At 42.7% G+C, this 22253-nt stretch overlaps 1 protein-coding gene across 1 annotated transcript in view; it reads left to right on the forward strand.

Moving 5' to 3' along the window:
• The window catches only part of LOC110491549 (formin-like protein 20), a 35164-nt gene that overhangs the window by 3187 nt on the left and 9724 nt on the right, over positions 1 to 22253 (forward strand). The gene's annotated exons all lie outside the window — the stretch shown is intronic.

Consider the following 22253-nt stretch of genomic DNA (forward strand, 5'->3'; position numbering starts at 1 on the left):
CTTGAGAGCGGCCAAGGAAGAAGTCCATTTGAGCAGCAGCAAGGGATGAAAAAATGTGACAATGACACTGAAGAGGAACATTGACAAAAAAGAGCCAATGTGCCTGTGTGAAAGAGAAGCTATGATAGAGTAGCAGAGGCACACAAGATCTTATCTGATGACATGGAGTCTGAGCTTGCTGAACATATCAAGAATCTTGCAAACCAGTATCTTGCGTAGCCTCAAATGCTGAGAACTCACAAATTGGCACATCCCTGTCCCAGACAACTGGTCAAGAAATGGAAAATGAACAGAGGGCTCTATATCTGAAGGTAGGCATACATACCACATCCCCATTCCATGAATTCAACCTTGACCAACCAGCACATTCACCCACTTACCCCAAGGTGGCTTAACTTTAGCCTGATAACTCCCAGTAAATTCTTCCCCTGCTCTTTCATTTGCTCCATACTGAAGTCTGAGAGTGCCATAATTGAATTAGTTTGTGGTCACGAGGTGCGTTTAAAGAAAGTCATCAGTAATTGGATCATCTCTAAGCAATAGAAGAATCAAAGCCAATGATTCATTTTTTAACCGCCATGTGTGTTGATTCATTTTTTTACCCATGTGTGTTCCCGCTCTGGCCCAAAACATTGGTTTCTGGACCAATCAGACGGCCCGAATGTGTTCATGTTCCAGAGATACTCAGATCCAGACTTATTACGGAGAAGGAACTAACGTCTGTGGGCGTGGCGTAGCGTTTGGCCAGAGCAAGGAATCTGGGTAGCCAGGCAAGCTAACTTACTCTGTTCCTATGCTCAATTTACTCCATACCCGGTGGGCAATGTTTTCAGATTTTTCTGATTATTTCCAGGGATACATAATAGCATGAAATACACTGAACTAAAATATTAATACAACATGTAAAGTGTTGGTAACATGTTTCATGAGTTGAAATATAATTTTCCATACACAAAAAAGCTAATTTTGTGGGGCGACGCACAATTGGCCTAGCGTCGTTCCGGGTTAGGGAGGGCATGGCCGGTAGGGATGTCCTTGTCTCATCGTGCACCAGCGACTCCTGTGGCGGGCCGGGCGCAGTGCGAGCTAACCAAGGTTGCCAGGTGCACGGTGTTTCCTCCGACACATTGGTGCGGCTGGCTTCCGGGTTGGATGCGCACTGTGTTAAGAAGCAGTACGGTTGGGTTGTGTATTGGAGGACGCATGACTTTCAACCTTCGTCTCTCCCGAGCCCGTACGTGAGTTGTAGCGATGAGACAAGCTGGTAGCTACCAAAACAATTGGATACCACAAAATTGGGGAGAAAAAGGGGTAAAAAAATATATATAATAATTTTTAAAAAAAAGCTTATTTCTCTCAAATGTTGTACACAAATTTGTTTACATCACTGTTAGTGAGCATTTCTCTTTTGCCAAGATAATCCATCCACCTGATAAGGTGTGGCATATCAAGAAGCTGATTAAACACAGGTGCAACTTGTGCTGGGAACAATAAGGCCACTCTAAGGTTTGTCTACCATAAGTAGCCTCTAACATAATTTAACCACGCTATCCCAGAACCTCCACATCCGGCTTCTTCACCTGTGGGATCATCTGAGGCCAGCCACCTGGACAGCTGATGAAACTGTGAGTTTGCACAACTGAATCATTTCTGCACAAACTGTCTCAAGGATGCTCATCTGCATGCTTGTCATCCTCACCAGGGTCTTGACCTGACTACAGTTTGGCGTCGCAACCGACATCAGTGGGAAAATGCTCATCTTCGATGGCCACTGGCACACTGGAGAAGTGTGCTCTTCATGGATGAATCCCGGTTTTAACTGTACCGAGCAGTATGGCGTTGTGTGGGCGACCGGTTTGCTTATGTCAACGTTGTGAACAGAGTGCCCCATAGTGGCGGTGAGGTTGTGGTATGGGCAGACATAAGCTACGGACAATGAACACAATTGCATTTTATCGATGGCAATTTGAATTCAGAGCGATACCATGACTAGATCTTGAGGCCCATTGTCATGCCGTTCATCCACCGCCATCACCTCATGTTTCAGCATGATAATGCACGGCCACACGTCGCAAGGATATGTACACAGCTCATGGAAGCAGAACATGTCCCAATTCTTCCATGGCTTGCATACTCACCGGACATGTCACCCATAGAGCATGTTTGGGTTGCTCTGGATCGACGTGTATGACAGTTCCAGTTCCCACCAATATTCAGCAACTTCGCACAGCCATTGAAGATGAGTGGGACAACATCTCACAGGCCACAATCAACAGCCTGATGAACTCTATGAGAAGGAGATGTCATGCTGCATGAGGCAAATGGTGGTCACACCAGATACTGACTGGTTTTCTGATCCACTCCCCTACCTTTAAAAAAAAAAGTATCTGTGACCAACAGATGCATATCTGTATTCCCAGTCATGTGAAAATAGATTGGGGCTTAATGCATTTATTTCCATTGACTGATTTCCTTATATGAAGTGTAACTTAGTAAAGTCTTTGAAATTGTTGCATGTTCATTTATATTTGTGTTCAGTGTACTTGTTAGCAGTTTTGGGGAAGCTACTATGAAAATCTAGTTGGCCAATTACTTCACACTGGAAGAATGAACGCTACACTAAAGCCACCCTTAAGAAATATATAGTTTACATAAAAACCTCTTTCTAACTGCACTGTCCAATTTACAGTAGCTATTACAATGAAAAACTACCATGCTATTGTTTGAGGAGAGTGCACAACAAAACACTTATCACTGCAACTGGTTTGCAACATTCACCTCTGAAGGTAAATAATGTACAGTCGTGGCCAAAACTTGAGAATAACACAAATATTCATTTTCACAAAGTCTGCTGCCTCAGTTTGTATGATGGAAATTTGCATATACTCCAGAATGTTATGAAGAGTGATCAGATGAATTGCAATTAAATGCAAAGTCCCTATTTGCCATGCAAATGAACTGAATCCCCCAAAAAACATTTCCACTGCATTTCAGCCCTGCCACAAAAGGACCAGCTGACATCATGTCAGTGATTCTCTCCTTAACACAGGTGTGAGTGTTGATGAGGACAAGGCTGGAGATCACTCTGTCATGCTGATTGAGTTCGAATAACAGACTGGAAGCTTCGAAAGGAGGGTGGTGCTTGGAATCATTGTTCTTCCTCTATCAAACATGGTTACCTCCAAGGAAACACGTGCTGTCATCATTGCTTTGCACAAAAATGGCTTCAAAGGCAAGGATATTGCTGCCAGTAAGATTGAACCTAAATCAACCATTTATCGGATCATCAAGAACTTCAAGGAGAGCGGTTCAATTGTTGTGAAGAAGGCTTTAGGTCGCCCAAGAAAGTCCAGCAAGCGCCAGGACCATCTCCTAAAGTTGATTCAGCTGCAGGATCCGGGCACCACCAGTACAGAGCTTGCTCAGGAATGGCAGCAGGCAGGTGTGAGTACATCTGCATGCACAGTGAGGCGAAGACTTTTGGAGGATGGCCTGGTGTCAAGAAGGGCAGCAAAGAAGCCACTTCTTTCCAGGAAAAACATTGGGGACAGACTGATATCCTGCAAAAGCTACAGGGATTGGACTGCTGAGGACTGGGGTAAAGTCATTTTCTCTGATGAATCCCCTTACCGGTTGTTTGGGGCATCTGGAAAAAAGCTTGTCCGGAGAAGACAAGGTGAGCGCTACCATCAGTCCTGTGTCATGCCAACAGTAAAGCATCCTGAGACCATTCATGTGTGGGGTTGCTTCTCAGCCAAGGGAGTGGGCTCACTCCCAATTTTGCCTAAGAACACAGCCATGAATAAAGAATGGTACCAACACATCCTCCGAGAGCATCTTCTCCCAACCATCCAGGAACAGTTTGGTGACGAAAAATGCATGATGGAGCACCTTGCCGTAAGGCAAAAGTGATAACTAAATTGCTCGGGGAACAAAACTTTGATATTTTGGGTCCATGGCCAGGAAACTCCCCAGACCTTAATCTCACTGAGAACTTGTGGTCAATCCTCAAGAGGCGGGTGGACAAACAAAAACCCACAAATTCTGACAAACTCCAAGCATTGATTATGCAAGAATGGGCTGCCATCAGAATGTGGCCCAGAAGTTAATTGACAGCATGCCAGGGCGGATTGCAGAGGTCTTGAAAAAGAAGGGTCAACACTGCAAATATTGACTCTGCATCAACTTCATGTTATTGTCAATAAAAGCCTTTGACACTTATGAAAGGCTTGTAATTATACTTCAGTATTCCATAGTAACATCTGGCAAAAATACCTAAAAAGACACTGAACCGGCAAACTTTGGAAATTAATATTTGTGACATTCTCAAAACTTTTGGCCACGACTGTACTTACATTCAGTAATCTTTGTCATCCTGTGGGTCCCAGAGATAAAATGTAGCATAGTTTTGTTTGATAAAATACATTTTATATACAAATGTTGGAACTGGGTTCAACAGTTTGAACCTCTGTGGTGAAAGGTGACAGAGGTAGAGTGATGTTAGTCAGACCATGAGACATCCCGAAAATCGGTCTTCTCACAAACAGTTTGGCCTACACAATATTATGAGCCCTCAATGGAAAGATGAGACTCTCATGAGCGCGATGGTGCTCTCCGTTTTGGTCTACAACAAGCGTCTTAGGACACGTCTGAAGTTGGTACAGCCGACCTGCCAACATCTGTCTGTATAGTAGCGTCCGAACAGTGGCCTACACACTAATATGACCCCTCTGTGGAAAGGTGAAACTACAAATACGTACATCTCGGTTTTGCTCTAAGATGCCCACAGGCCTCACAAGACTCGTCTGAAGGTCCCCTAACACCAGTTGAAAAAATTTATGGAAGTATATATGAAGACTGTTTAGTGACAAAAATAAGGGGTTAAATACATGTTACATTTTTTTTTTTTTTAAAGGTTTCCTTTCTAATATCTCTCAGATATAGGACAGACACTCCAGAACAAACTTAATTTAGATTTCTTTGGAACAACTACCTGTTGTTCCAAGGCCAAAACAAAAAATAAATACATTCAAGATGTCTTAATTCAGATTCATAAAGCTAAATGGTCTTTGGTATGACCTTCATAAAACAATTCCATATAGCTCAGTAGAACCCCCCCCCCCCCTCCCCCGGCTTAGACGGGGTGTAAGCCCTATTTGCATGGCACTGATAGTACTAGAGAATGTTGGTTATGTATTTATTAACCAACAATGTCTGTTATTCTAGAGGACGATTCAGACGGGATTCGTTTTTTCAAAACTGGCCCCTATAATTCTATCTATCTATCTACAGTTGAAGTCAGACGTTTACATACACCTTAGCAAAATACATTTAAACTCAGTTTTTCACAAATCCTGACATGTAATCCTAGTAAAAATTCCCTGTCTTAGGTCAGTTAGGATCACCACTTTATTTTAAGAATGTGAAATGTCAGAATAATAGTAGAGAGAATTATTTATTTCAGCTTTTATTTCTTTCATCACATTCCCAGTGGCTCAGAAGTTTACATACAATCAATTAGTATTTGGTAGCATTGCCTTCAAATTGTTTAACTTGAGTCAAACGTTTCGGGTAGCCTTCCACAAGCTTCCAACAATAAGTTGGGTGAATGTTGGCCCATTCCTCCTGACAGAGCTGGTGTAACTGAGTCAGGTTTGTAGGCCTCCTTGCTCGCACACGCTTTTTCAGTTCTGCCCACAAATGTTCTATAGGATTGAGTGATGGCCTCTACAATGCCTTGATGTTGTTGACCCTAAGCCATTTCGACACAACTTTGGCAGTATGCTTGGGGTCATTGTCCATTTGGAAGACCCATTGTGACCAAGCTTTAACTTCCTGACTGATGTCTTGAGATGTTGCTTCAGTATATCCACATTTTCATGCTCATGATGCCATCTATTTTGTGAAGTGCACCAGTCCCTCCTGCAGCAAAGCACCCCCACATGATGCTGCCACCCCCATGTTTCACGGTTGGGATGGTGATCTTTGGCTTGCAAGCCTCCCCCTTTTCCTCCAAACAGAACAATGGTCATTATGGCCAAGCAGTTCTATTTTTATTTCATCAGACCAGAGGACATTTCTCCAAAAAGTACGATCTTTGTCCCCATGTGCAGTTGCAAACCATAGTCTGGATTTTTTTATGGTGGTTTTGGAGCAGTGGCTTCTTCCTTGCTGAGCGGCCTTTCAGGTTATGTCGATATAGGACTCGTTTTACTGTGGATATAGATACTTTTGTACTTGTTTCCTCCAGCATCTTCACAAGGTCCTTTGCTTTTGTTCTGGGATTGATTTGCACTTTTCGCACCAAAGTACGTTCACAGAACACATCTATTTCCTGAGCAGTTCAACGGCTGCGGTTTGTGGTTGAAAAACGAGTTTCAATGACTCCAACCTAAGTGTATGTAAACTTCTGACTTCAACTGTATCTATCTATCTATCTATCTATAAAACTGTCCATTTTATATACATTTACAGTTATGATGGAAGCCTGGAGTTTTTTTTTTTCTAGGCGTGAAGACACAGGTATTTCAACAAATCAGGGCGATAACTGGCTACACTGATAACTCGACCTTGGTTCCCAAGTTTGTAAACCATCTTTGGAATAGTGTCGCCATCATTTTTTAATTGAGGAAGTGTGATCATAATCATTATGATATTTTAGCGGTCCGCAGTTTAAGACGTCCTAAAAGACCCCCAACCTTCAGATGTGAGCTAAACAGCTCACTTGAACTTGATATGCATTTTCAGGCTATGAAGGAGAAAGTGAACTTGTCATTTCCAAACGTTTAGCCCAGTTGTGTACTGCTTTGTGGTCTATTAACAGCAAGGGTTACATTAAATAGGTGCAATATTTGTTTTATGATGCATTTGGCGATGTTCAATTCATTCGCACAAAATGTATAAACAAAAGCATACGCTGAGAAAGTTGATACATGTAGGCCCTTCATACATTGCATTTGGAAAGTATTCAGACCACTTTACTTTTTCCACATTTTGTTACGTTACATCCGTGAGATGTTTCTACAACTTGATTGGAGTCCACCTGTGGTAAATTCAATTGATTGGACATGATTTGGAAAGGCACACACCAGTCTATATAAGGTCCCACAGTCGACAGTGCATGTCAGAACAAAAACCAAGCCATGAGGTCAAATGAATTGTCCTTAGAGCTCGGAGACAGGATTGTGTCGAGGCACAGATCTGGGGAAGGGTAGCAAACAATTTCTGCAGAATTGAAGGTCCCCAAGAACACAGAGCTGGCTGCCCGGCCAAACTGAGAAATCAGGGGAGAAGGGCCTTGGTCAGGGAGGTGACCAAGAACCCGATGGTCACTCTGACAGAGCTCCAGAGTTTCTCTGTGGAAAACCATCTCTGCAGCACTCCACCAGTCAGGGCTTTATGGTAGAGTGGGCAGACGGAAGCCACTCCTCAGTAAAAGGTAAATGACAGTCTGCTTGGAGTTTGCCAAAAGGCACCTAAAGGACTTTCAGACCATGAGAAACATGATTATCTGGTCTGGTCTAAATGCCATGCGTCACGTCTGGAGGAAACCTGGCACCATCCCTACGGTGAAGCATGGTGATGGCAGCATGATGCTGTGGGGATGTTTTTCAGCGGCAGGGACTGGGAGACTAGTCAGGGTTGAGGGAAAGATGAACAGAGCACAGAGAGATCCTTAATTAAAATCTGCTTCAGAGTGCTCAGGACCTCAGACTGGGGCGAAGGTTCACCTTCTAACAGGACAATGACCGTAAGCACACAGCCAAGACAACGCAGGAGTGGCTTCGGGACAAGTCTCTGACTCCTTGAGTAGCCTAACCTGAGCCCGGACTTGAACCCGATTGAACATCTCTGGAGAGACCTGAAAGTAACTGTGCAGCAACGCTCCCCGTCCTACCTGACAGAGCTTGAAGGTATCTGCAGAGAAGAATAGGAGGAACTCCCCAAATACAGGTGTGCCAAGCTAAGAATACTCGAGGCTGTAATCGCTGCCAAGGTGCTTCAGCAAAGTACTGAGCAAAGAGTCTGAATACTGAATACTGTATGTAAATGTGATATTTCAGTTTACATTTTTTTATACATTTGCAAAATATTCTAAAAACCTGTTTTTGCTTTGTCATTATGGGGTATTGTGTGTAGATTGAGGGGGGGGGAAACAATTTCATCAATTTTAGAATAATGCTGTATGTAACGTAACAAAACGTGGAAAAGTCAAGGGTTCTGAATACTTTCCCAATGCACTGTCTGTTTCAAGTGAGAATTAGGCAGGTCTGATACCAAAGAAGAAGTGTAAAGTAGGCAAGAATTTCCTATGTTTTATTTTCATTTTGCAAAAATAGTGTGCAGTTCCAGTAGTTAGCTATACCACTACATGGCAGAAAAGTTATTCACAACAGAAAACACAACCAAGATTTGACTTTAAACTACCACCAAGCTACAGCAAAATGTAATTCAATTACTAGTTGAACTACATGAAGTTCACTACTCCTCAACACTGTTAGAACGAATACTATATTTCCCTTGATGTAGTGTTGCTGAATGTAAAAAAAAAATGGCTCAACATACCCCACTCTCCCCCATCTCTTTTTTGTTTTATCTATCCCTTTCCACCCCCCTCTTTTCTTCTCTCCCTCCCACCCTTCTTTCTGTCTCTCTCTTTCTTTATTCAACTCTTCCTGGTTGGTCAGCAATAGTAATGATTGGAATGGAAAGCACTCACTCCTTTGCCCAAAGCCAAATCCTGCACCACTGCTGTTGCAGATAGCTCAATAACCTACTGCACAGCGAGCTCGAGGTCTGTAAGGCACTCCACACACTTCTCTCTCTCTTTTTCTCTATCTCTTCTGCTTCCTCTTTCTCTCTACAGTAAGCTGGGTATGGGGAAAGAGAGAAAAGAAAGGGGGAAAGAGGGAGGGAAGAAAGCAGTGGAGGCTCTTGAGAGGAGGAAGGGGTCTACAGTAGCCTCAACAGCACTATGTAAGGCAGCAACATGGTATAGCCGGAGGACAGCTAGTTTCCGTCCTCCTCTGGGTACATTGACTTCAATACAAAACCCAGGAGGCTCATAGTTTTCACCCTCTTCCATAGACTTACACAGTAATAATGACAATTTCCAGAGGGTGTCCTCTAACCTAGCAGAGCTCTTGCAGCATGAACTGACATGTTATCCACCTAAACAAAGAATCAGAGAATGAATCTAGTACTGAAAGCATAAGCTACAGCTAGCTAGCACTGCAGTGCATAAATTGTGGTGAGTAGTTGACTCAAAGTGAGAGAAAGACAATAGTTTAACAGTTTTGAACAAATTAATTTATTCAAAAATGGAGAAGCAAGAGAGAGAGAGCTATATTTTGTATTTCACTTTCACTTACTTAGCAAATGCATCTAGCTAGTTTAGCCTACTCAAACAGAGAGGGATGGTATATTATTATATATTACCTAGCTGGCTATGGCTTGACTCTTCCAAGTCAAGGTAAGCTTTTGGTTTGATTAATTCATTGCCAACAAGGCCCATCGGTGTAACTGCTAAACTGCTTCCTAACTGTACACTGCACTGCATGATTGTAGTGGGTTTACTAACACGTTAGTTGTAGTAGCTATATTGACCTGTCATTAGCTAATACGGTGACAAACATGTAGGCTTGGTGTAGTGGTTATGATATGAAGATTTGGCCTGGAAAGGTTTTTTCCCCTGGTCACAGACAGCTGATGTTGTGCACTGAACTCCACAAGTGAAGGGAAAAGGTGAGAGGAGGAGAGAGCATAGATGTTGATAGTCGAATCGGATGATACTCATGATCAGAAAAAAATGAAGCGTTTTAACAGGCTTAAAATAAATGTTGGCAAAATAACTCCCTGCATGTTCTCATTGCAAAGAAAGCTGTAAATTAGGAGAAGCGCCAAGGGTCGGGTGTGTATGTGCGCTCCTCTGTGTCTGTGTGTCCTCAACTTTCCCTACCCTTGCTCCACCTGTTAGATATTATGCACATTGTTAGCTTGATACAGCAAATCAAATTGTTTTGGTCACATGCAATACCATCTGCTAACCATGTGTGAGTGTAGCGAAACGCTTGTGCTTCTAGTTCGAACAGTGCAGTAATATCTAACAAGTAATCTAACAATTCCACAACAACTACCTAATACACACAAATCTGTACAGGGATGGAATAATAATTTATAAATATATGGATGAGTGATGACCGAGTGGCATAGGCAAGATGCAATAGATGGAAGTAAAATACAGTATATACATGTGAGATGAGTAATGCAAGATATGTAAACATTATTAAAGTGGCATTATTAAAGTAACTAGTGACCTATTTTTTCAAGTGGACAATGATTTCAAGTCTGTATGTAGGCAGCAGCCTCTGTGGATCTATGGATTTCACATGACTGGGAATATGGGTATGCATCTGTTGGTACCGGGTACCTTAATAAAAAAGGTAGGGGCGTGGATCAGAAAACCAGTCAGTATCTGGTGTGACCACCATTTGCCTCATGTAGTGCAACACATCTCCTTCTTGATCAGGCTGTTGATTATGGCCCTTTAGTGGAATGTTGTCTCATTCCTCTTCAATGGCTGTGCGAAGTTGCTGGAAATTGGCAGGAATTGGCAGGAAGCTGTTGTACAAGTCGATCCAGAGATGTTCAATGTCTGGTGAGTATGCAGGTCATGGAAGAACTGGGACATTTTCAGCTTCCAAGAATTATGTACAGATCCTTGCGACGTGGGGATGTGCATTATAATGCTGAATGAAACTTGACGTGATGGCAGCGGATGAATGACACAACAATGGTCCTCAGGATCTCGTCATGGTATCTCTGTGCATTCAAATTGCCATCAATAAAATGCAATTGTGTTTGTTGTTCGTAGCTTATGCCTGCCTGCCCATACCATAACCCCACCACCACCATGGAGCACTCTGTTCACAACGTTGACATCAGCAAACCGCTCGCCCACACAATGTCATACACGCTGTCTGCCATCTGCTCGGTACAGTTGAAACCGGGATTCATCTGTGAAGAGCACACTTCTCCAGCGTGCCAATGGCCATTGAAGGTGAGCATTTCCCACTGAAGACTGTTACGACGCTTAACTGTAGTCAGGTCAAGACCCTGGCGAGGACGACGAGCACGCAGATGAGCTTCCATGAGACTGTCTGCACAAACTGTCAGAAACATTCTTTGGTTGTGCAAACCCAGTTTCATCAGCTGTCCGGTTGGCTGGTCTCAGACAATCCCGCAGGTGAAGAAGCCAGATGTGGAGGTCCTGGGCTGGTGTGGTTACACATGGTCTGCGGTTGTGAACCCGGTTGGACATACTGCCAGATTCTCTAAAATGTTGTTGGAGGCGGCTTATGGTAGAGAAATTAACATTACATTCTCTGGCAACTGCTGTGGTGGACATTCCTGCAGTCAGCATGCCAATTACACACGCCCTCAAAACTTGAGACAGCTGTGGCATTGTGTTGTGTGATAAAACGGCACATTTTAGAGTGGCCTTATTGTCCCCAGCACAAGCATGATCATTACCTGTGTAATGATCATGCTGTTTTATCAGCTTCTTGATATGCCACACCTGTCAGGTGGATGGATTATCTTGGCAAAGGAGAAATGCTCACTAACATGGATGTAAACAAATTTATGCACAACATTTGAGAGAAATAAGCTTTTCACAGAAAATCATCCCTCCCCATATAGGAGGAAGTAGCTAGGCAAACCTCTATGCATCGATATACAGTGAGTAATGATGTTTTCTTCATGACATGAGCAAGGAGATGGAGCTTATCTCTGCGATTTGATAGCATTTGGTCTCATGCGGCCGCTAATTCGTTTAGTGGAGCAATCAATATTGATAGTAGCTATTATGTGTTATGCAGTTCACAAGATTCTGGAACCTTCCATTACACGTTTAGCTAGGAACGCATTCAATTTAACGTACAGACTGGTCTGGAGTAGTGTGCTTGTATAGCTACACTTGCTGTTCTCTGGTTCTGAGCTAACCAGAGTATTGCAAGCTCATTAGTGCACGCTGTTGCAAGGAGTCAGACTATTAGCATACATGTTAACGTTATCTTTCAGTCACGCTAGTCATCTTATCTGCTGCAGTAGGTTTAGGCCCTGTGTTTATTAGCCATGTTAAATCATATGTCATGTATTACACATAGGTAGTCCCTCCCTGTCGGTCCATCTTGTAGTTTTCAGTGACAGCATAGTGACAACTATTCTACTATGTGCTATTGTACTGTATGCTAATTGTAGTGATCGCTTCATTCAAGTATCATGTTTTAGCACCTGTTATTAATTCATCTTCTGTTGTTTTATTATCGTGTCTTTCACACTGGTTCTATCATGTTATGCTGCAACTCTTAATGCTGTGGTGATACTTGCACATTCACTAGTATATATATTCTGCTTTAAGAGTTAATGTATTGTGTGTTTATGGTGTATCATTGTGATTTATGCATTGGTTGGTACAATCAATGTTATTGTCTGGTTGATCCCATATTGCTCCCTTACAGGATCAACAGGCATTCTTTCAGTTGTCAATGAATTACTTATGTCATCTTCATTCTCGCTGCAGTGCTCATGAAGCAACAGGTTAGGCATATCTTAGGAGTGTACTATTTTTAGGATAGTCGTAGCCACTCACGCGAGTCATCGTGCATGCTTGTTCATTGTGCGTATGCAGGCACCTTATACCCTGATGCAGCTCACTCTGCTAGTCATTTGTGTAGCTGCCGTGCCTCATATCTACCACCATCGTGCTGGCCCAAATGATGTGGGTTGCTACGTGCCCTGTCCAGCAGCGTGATATTTTGTGATACTCGGAGGGCGTTAGTCTGTTGCTGGCTAAACATTCCCTGGTCTTTCATCGTTTTAGCACATATTTCACAGAAGTACATCTCATTTAAAAATTATTACTATTACCAACCCTAATAATTTTTCCTCTGATTTTTTTGTTATCTTGGAAAGCTGGCGCAGTGTGATGACCAATCAAGGCTCGCTATAGCTTCCAGCTGTGTTGGATTGGCTTCTGATACTAGAATTTACCTAGCATGCCATAGGCTTGCTACACACCCACATGACAATCAGATGTTGGCGATCAAGAGTTAATCGCCCTTAATGGAAACCTCTGTTATGAGCTTATTTCAGACACTCTAATATGCAGGGATATTTCAGTATCTATGGGGTCTACTTATTCTTGCTAGCAGGTCATCATCTATATTCTCTCATGGTTTACCGGCATATACACTCAGGTAGACTATATTGTAGGCCTAGGTTTGAGATTATCATGTCACTCTCACTGTGCATGCTCGTGCATGCTGCAGAAGCCTCGGCTACAGCTGAGTGTATCAGTTATATTAGGCAAATTAGATAATACAGGTGGTTTTGGGAGTGTTGTTAGTATACTGTACTTTTTTATGCTCTGTGATGCTATGTCATTAGCTCATGCAACACATAGTTAGTGTTTACACACAGGCCTAGTAGACAGTCATGTAATGGTAGAATGACCTTCACTGGTCTATTGAGCACTCCCACCTGGCGATGAGTTTACCTGCCAGTACCATGCCTCTTTAAGTTTGCTATGATGGTGTCAGCCGTGGTCAATGGCCTACATGTTGCCATCTTTGCTGGCTACATGATATAAAGTACATTGCATATAGCTACAGGTGGTTGGCTGGGTCACAATGCTTAAGGTTTCTTGTTAGATACGTTTTTATTTTTATGTAGACCCACCAGATGGTTACTCATTTAGTTTCAGTGAGAACACCCGGTGGTGCGTCTCCAGGGCACCTGGGTTAGTACTGCTTACGGTTGCTAGTTAGGTCAAATATTCCCATCTACCAAGATGACAGCTCATCTTGCCTCAAGCGAGGGTACCCGGTGGTTTTCATATGAGAAATATAAGAAACACGTTGCACAGCTCATGCCACACATGGTTAATATTCATACATAGTATACAGTCTTGTAATGGTAGGATGACTTTAGCTGGTCTATTTGATAATATCGAAGCAGCGCTTTCTGCCGTAGCTACACACAGTCCAGTTTTTTAGAAATGTTTGCAAATGTATTAAAGACAAAACACAGAAATACCTTGTTTACATAAGTATTCAGACCCTTGAGACTCGAAATTGAGATCGGGTGCATCCTGTTTCCATTGATCATCCTTGATCTTTCTACAACTTGACTGAAGTCCACCTGTGGTAAATTCAATTGATTGGAAAGGCACACACCTGTCTATATAAGATCCCACAGTTGACGGGGCATGTCAGAGCAAACACTAAGCCATGAGGTTGAAGGAATTGCCTGTAGAGCTCCAAGGCAGGAATGTGTTGAGGCATAGACCTTGGGAAGGGTACCAAAACATTTCAGCAGTATTCCCAACGAACAGTGGCCTCCATCTTTCTTAAATGGAAGAAGTTTGGAACCACCAAGACTCTTTTTAGAGCTGGCCGCCTGGCCATACTGAGCAATCTGGGGAGAATGGCCTTGGTCAGGGAGGTAACCAAAAACCCGATGGTCACTCTGACAGAGCTCCAGAGTTCCTCTGTGGAGGTGGCTTCCGTCTGGCCACTCTACCATAAAGGCCTGATTGGTGGAGTGCTGCAGCGATGGTTGTCCTTCTGGATGGTTCTCCCATCTCCACAGAGGAACTCTGGAGCTCTGCCAGAGTGACCATCAGATTCTTAGTCACCTCCCTGACCAAAGCCAATCGCCCCCGATTGCTCAGTTTGGCCCAAGCGGCCAGCTAGAAGACTATCTAGGGGATTCTAAACTTCTTCCATTTAAGAATGATGGAGGCCACTGTGTTCTTGGGGACCTTCAATACTTCAGAAATGTTTTGCTACCCTTCCCAAGGTCAGTTCCTCAACACAATTATGTCTCTGAGCTCTACGGACAATTCCTTCGACCTCATGGCTTGGTTTTTGCACTGACATGCACCGTCAACTGTGGGACCTTAGACAGGTGTGTACCTTTCCAAATCATGTCCAATCAATTGAATTTACCACAGGTGGACTCCAATCAAGTTGTCGAAACATCTCAAGGGGGATAAAAGGAAACAGAATGCATCTGAGTTCAATTTCAAGTCACATAGCAAAGGGTCTGAATACTTTCCAAATGCACTGTACGTCACCTTGATTTACATGATTAATTTCTTAATAAATGGTTAAACCTATTTCCACGTGGTGTTTCCTTTCTGAAACCAGCTACTCTTTCTGGGATCTAGCAAAATGAAGGCAGTTATATACAATTAACAACATATTACATTTCACAACAGATTTCACAGCACATTAAGTGTGTTCCCTCAGGCCACTACTCAGATGTTATCATGTGTATGTTTGCCTGTGTCTATGCAAGTGTGTGTGTGTGTGGGTGTTTCTTCACAGTCCCAGCTGTTCCATAAGGTGTATTTTCATATTTGTTGTATTATTTATTTAATTTTACTGCTGGCATGAGTTACTTGATGTGGAATAGTTCCATATAGTCATGGCTCTATGAAGTACTGTGTACCTCCCATAGTCTGTTCTGGATTTGGGGACTGTGGAGAGACCTCTGGTGGCATGTCTTGTGGAGTATGCATGGGTGTCTGGGCTGTGTGCTAGTAGTTTAAGCAGACAGCTTGGTGCATTCAACATGGCAATACTTCCCACAAATACAAATAGAGAAGAAGTCAATTTCTCCTCTACTTTGAGCCAGGATAGATTGACATGTATATTATGAATGTTAACCCTCTGTGTACATTTAAGGGCCAGCCGTGCTGCCCTGTTCTGAGACAATTGTAATACTCCTAAATCCCTCTTTGTGACACCTGATCACACGACTTGACAGTAGTCCAAGTGCGACAAAACTGAGGACCTGCCTGTAGGATCTGCCTTGTTCATAGCGTTCTTAAGAAGGTAGAGCAGCACTTTATTATGGACAGACCTCATCCCATCTTAGCTACTGTTGCATCAATTTGTTTTGACCATGATAGTTTACAATCCAGGTTTAATCCAAACATTCAGGTTCTGTTTGAGGGATTGGTATACATATTTGTAGCTTACCGCTCTCACTGCTTGTATGCAATTGTATGTATTAATGCTTTGCTTGAAACAGTGAGCTACCCTGAAGGAGCAGAGCCTATATCACAAGACTTGAATTATTCATTTGTTGATAAATGGTTAAATATTTCTATGTGGTGTTTCCTTTCTGAAGTATTGTAAGATGACACGTGTCTGCAACTAGTCAGCCTCAACCACCTTTAGATTTTTCTTGAAGGTAGGGTTACTTTGAAAAATGTATTGTTATAGCATGAACATTTGCACACCCCCTGCACTTGGGAAACATAACCCCCTGCAGGACTTTCACTGCACCAAATACCCTAGGTACAGACTCCTAATTATCCTTACACCTCTGAAGACTCTAACCACGTCCATGCCAGTCGGAAGAACTTAAGTGTTTTATCTCTGAACCCTCAAAAGTTGGTTTCTCCACCTGTTGGATAAGGGGAACCATGAGGTGTTAACAACACTCGGTGGAGACTAGAGATCCTGACTGCCAATGTGTCCAGCCTGAGACATGCCATTAAGTTATCCTGACACTCACATCTCACAATTGTTACATCCCGCCCCTCTCACCTCTCCCTTTCTCACAGCCCCAATCAATGAGAGAAGAAATAGACAAGATGGTGTACACATTGTTGGATTACTTCAAGTAGCAAAAAATATATATTTTAATAACAAAGCATTTTCTACATTCAAACTGACCCCTGCAACTGGACAAGGACATTTTATGAGACTCCTGTTTATCTGTACTACACCTCCCTAACCTGTAACTACCAGTATAATGGATACCAATTCATGATATTCGCACACCTATTTCATGTAACGTATTTCAGAATGCTAAGAACCATCATGCAACAACAACCAACCCTGATTTCTTGGTTTCAGTCGCATTTTCAACTCTACAGATGGTTTTCACACAAAACAATGTGCATTATATAGCGAGTGTGCCTCTCTTGTACTGGCACGTGCGCTCTAGCCAACAGCGCTATCTGCACGTATAGCCTACACGATGAGAGTACCATAACCAAAGATAGGGAAAATTGCAGGAAAGAGCCGTTTTGTTTAATGGCATTATCATAAAACATTTTTCACTGAAAACGTTTTTTTTTTGCATCCATTTGCAATTCATTTGCTCTGCACATTTTGAAATGATTTCCTTGCAATTATTTAGTTTTTCTATCAATACTTTGGGGTTCATGTTTTGCTTTCAACATCATTATGTTTGTTTTGAGGCTATACAGTGTTTGTTTACATTTACTTTGATAACCAACATTGGAGTCAACCAAGATTATATTTGGGGTTCTGATGGGGCACGACAGTTGAACTAAGCTCATGAGGCATTTACGTTATATTCTTCAAGAATCAATGGGTACATTCATTTATAAGTTTAAAAAAATTGATGTGGCAACTAAGGATTGCCCTTTTAACAGGCAGCGAGCGACCTGTTACAGCAGAATAACTATGTCGCCCTTTGAACATGATCCATTAGCCTGCCGCCGCCCGAAAATGATTCTGTCCACTGTTCTGCGAATGTCCCACGAAATCATTCGGCTTTTTAGATGTGGTCACCCTAATTCAGCTGGTGGAAACATTGCTACTGCAACATGTTAACACCATCTTTTCACATGTGAGGAGAATAGCAATGATTCCACATGTGAAAGTGAGATTTTCATGTGAAAGTTTTTGACATGTAAAACTGCATATCCGATTTATACACGTGAAACTGCAATTCACATGTGAGGTGAAAACATGTTATTCTCCTTACATGTGAAAAGGCAACAAATGTAATACATGTGAAAATATTGCTTCACTTGTCAAATTTAAAGGTGCTACACACAGGATATATTTTAGATTTTTGCATTGTAATTTCAGAAATATATCTGCTGTAATAGTGGAATGATTTTGTTTCACAGGGAGATTTGTTTTTAATGCAGCCTAGTGCTAGGTGAATTGCAACAGCATTATAGGCTGCGTTCAAAACAAATCTCCCCCTCCCCTGTACACCCTTTCCCGAGACTCGTGCTTGAGCCTTTCGGTTTTGGTCCACCAGCTTTTTGTTAGTGAAAAGATATTTCACAGCGATTTCAGATGTTACAATGACTCCCTACACTTTTCAGTGCTTTTGTTGTCACATTAACTGAAATTGAGCGAGCAGTGTAGAATTTTAGTAACCAAATAAAATACAATTGTATTAGTCACATGCGCCGAATACAACACCTTACAGTGAAATGCTTACTTTACAAGCTCCTAACCAACAATGCAGTTTAAAAAATATGAATAAGAATAAGAAATAAAAGGAACAAGTAATTAAAGAGCAGCAGTAAAATAACAATAGCGAGACTATATTTGGACACTGTGTTAACAACCCTCCAGACGAGCTTCAATGACATACAACTCTCCTCCAATTGCGCTTAAATACAAGTAAAACTAAATGCATGCTCTTCAACCGATCGCTCCCTGCACCTGCCCGCCCATCCAACATCACTACTCTGGATGGTTCTGACTTAGAATATGTGGACAACTACAAATACCTAGGTGTCTGGTTAGACTGTAAACTCTCCTTCCAGACTCACATCAAACATCTCCAATCCAAAGTTAAATCTAGAATTGGCTTCCTATTTCGCAACAAAGCATCCTTCACTCATGCTGCCAAACATACTGACCATCCTACCGATCCTCGACTTCAGCGATGTCATTTACAAAATAGCTTCCAATACCCTACTCAATCAATTGGATGCAGTCTATCACAGTGCCATCTGTTTTGTCACCAAAGCCCCATATACTACCCACCACTGCGACCTGTACGCTCTCGTTGGCTGGCCCTCGCTTCATACTCGTCGCCAAACCCATTGGCTCCAGGTCATCTACAAGACCCTGCTAGGTAAAGTCCCCCCTTATCTCAGCTCGCTGGTCACCATAGCAGCACCCACCTGTAGCACACGCTCCAGCAGGTATATCTCTCTGGTCAACCCCAAAGCCAATTCTTTCTTTGGCAGCCTCTCCTTCCAGTTCTCTGCTGCCAATGACTGGAACGAACTGCAAAAATCTCTGAAACTGGAAACACTTATCTCCCTCACTAGCTTTAAGCACCAGCTGCCAGAGCAGCTCACAGATTACTGCACCTGTACATATCCCATCTATAATTTAGCCCAAACAACTACCTCTCCCCCTACTGTATTTATTTATTTATTTATCTCCTTTGCACCCCATTAATTCTCTCTACCTTGCACATTCTTCCACTGCAAATCTACCATTCCAGTGTTTCACTTGCGATATTGTATTTAGTTTGCCACCATGGCCTTTTTTTGCCTTTACCTCCCTTATCTCACCTCATTTGCTCACATTGTATATAGACTTATTTTTCTACTGTATTATTGACTATGTTTGTTTTACTCCATGTGTAACTCTGTGTTGTTGTATATGTCGAACTGCCTTGCTTTATCTTGGCCAGGTCGCAATTGTAAATGAGAACTTGTTCTCAACTTTCCTACCTGGTTAAATAAAGGTGAAATAAAATATACAGAGGGTACCGGTACACCAGTCACCAGTTCGTCGAGGTAATTGAGGTAATATGTACATGTAGGTAGAGTTACTAAAGTGACTATGCATAGATAATAACAGAAAGCAGCAGCGGCAATGCAAATACTCTGAGTTGCCATTTGATTAGATGTTCAGGAGTCTTATGGCTTGGGGGTAGAAGCTGTTTAGAAGCCTCTTGGACCACTGGTGTTGATGTCAGCCATGACCAACCTTTGAAAGCACTTCATGGCTACAGACGGGAGTGCTGCGGGTTGGTAGTCATTTAGGCAGGTTACCTTAGTGTTCTTGGGCACAGGGACTATGGTGGTCTGCTTAAAACATGTTGGTATTACAGACTCGGAAAGGGAGAGGTTGAAAATGTCAGTGAAGACACTTGCCAGCTGGTCAGCGCACCCTGCGGCCTTGTGAAATATTGACCTGTTTAAAAGTCTTACTCACATCGGCTGCGGAGAGCGTGATCACACAGTCGTCCAGTGCAGCCTGTGCTCTCATGCATGTTTCAGTGTTATTTGCCTCGAGTGAGCATAGAAGTTGTTTAGCTCGTCTGGTAGGCACGTGTCACTGGGCAGCTCTCGGCTGTGCTACTTCCCTTTGTAGTCTGTAATGGTTTGCAAGCCCTGACACATTCGACGAGCGAAGGAGCCAGTGTAGTACCATTCGATCTTAGTCCTGTATTGACGCTTTCCTGTTTGATGGTTTGTCGGAGGGCGTAGTGAGATTTCTTATAAGATTCCAGGTTAGAGTCCCGCTCCTTGAAAGCGGAAGCTCGAGCCTTTAGCTCAGTGTGGATGTTGCCTGTAGTCCATGGCTTCTGGTTGGGGTATGTACGTACAGTCATTGTGGGGACGACATCATAGATGCACTTATTGATGAAGCCAATGACTGATGTGGTGTACTCCTCAATGCCATCGGAAGAATCCTGGAACATACTCCAGTCTTTTCTAGCAAAACAGTCCTGTAGCTTAGCTTCTGCTTCATCTGACCACTTTTTTATTGACCGAGTCACTGGTGCTTCCTGCTTTAATTTTTGCTTGTAAGCGGGAATCAGGAGGATATAATTATGGTCAGTTTTGCCAAATGGAGGGCAAGGGAGAGCTTTGTATGCATCTCTGTGTGTGGAGTAAAAATACAGGTGAAATCTCTCTAGGTAGGTAGTGTGGTCTACAGCTTATCATGAGATACTCTACCTCAGGCGAGCAAAACCTTGAGACTTCCTTTGATATCGTGCACCAGCTATTGTTTACAAATATACATAGTCCGCCACCCCTGGTCTTACCAGACGTTGCTGTTCTATCCTGCCGATACAGCGTATAACCAGCCAGCTGTATGTTGATAATGTTGTCATTCAGCCACGACTTCGTGAAGCATAAGATATTACAGTTTTTAATGTCCCGTTGGTAGTTTAATCTTCCTCGTAGCTCGTCAATTTTATTTTCCAATGATTGCATGTTAGCTAGTAGAACGGAAGGCAGTGGGGGTTTATTCAATTGCCTATGAATTCTCAGAATTCTCACGCAAATGACAGAAATTTGGGCCTGTTCCCGGGAAAGCAATATGTCCTTCACATTGGGCTCGTCGGACTCGTTAAAGGAAAAAAAATATTCTGCCAATTCGTGGAGAGTAATCGCTGTTCTAATGTCCAAAAGTTATTTTCGGTCATAATGACAGAGCGATATTCACATGACAACACAGCCACAAAGTCGGAACAACTTTGACAACAGATGCCACTCCATCAGGAGAAATCAAGAGGTGAATATCACAGCCAATCACAACACTGGTGGGTAAGTAATACTGTGAAACTATCATTCCACTATTACTGCAGATATATTATGGACATTTTCTTAAATTGCAATTCCAATGTGTAGCACCTTTTAAACTCAACATGGGAAAACCGCCATTTCTTTTTTTTTTTGTAAGGGTACACACCCCAAGCTGATCAACAACAGTTCTTTTTTACTAAACTGAGTGGAGAAAAATAAGCCTTGAGGTCTTGAGAAATCAGTACTGTAAATTTGAAGCTGATAATCCCGGCCAGTTCGCCCCTGATACAAGCCAGTATTGGGCATCCATCCATGTCCTCAGACGTCGGGAGATGACGTGGAAACCGGTCACTAGGGGCAACAGTAAGCGTTGTTACCTTTTAAATAGGTTTCAACGTGGGGTAGGAGATGAGGGAGTTAACACCTAAACTTAACCTTAAACACTTTGAAATGTTATGTTTGCAATCATTTTGAAATTTGACATTTGAAAAACATGGATGAACGTCTAATTCTGGATAATCCATCAGAATTGGATCTAAGGTCAATGTTACTGGGGACAAAAAAAGTGTCCTGGGCCAATAGTGTCAGACAGCAAGCTGGCTGTAATGATAGTGTCTGTCTACTACCGTCCATGCAAGGCAACCCCAGTCAATCCTCCCTCCAGACTCAGGACTATAATTGAATTGAGAAGCTGTAATGGAACTCTGTGAAGCGTGACGACGCCGTGATAGCCCTGGGCATCCAATCACTACAAATAAAAGAGGCATAGGCTTATTGGATATGGATTGTGTGTGTGTGTGTGTGTGTGTGTGTGTGTGTGTGTGGTGGTGGGGGGGGGGGGGGGGGGGTCTGAGAACCCAGTGTACATGGTTCACTCATCGACTGGATTGTGGATTGTGTCTTG

Source organism: Oncorhynchus mykiss, chromosome 16 (assembly GCF_013265735.2).
Source record: "Oncorhynchus mykiss isolate Arlee chromosome 16, USDA_OmykA_1.1, whole genome shotgun sequence".
Classification (NCBI taxonomy): Eukaryota; Metazoa; Chordata; class Actinopteri; order Salmoniformes; family Salmonidae; genus Oncorhynchus; species Oncorhynchus mykiss.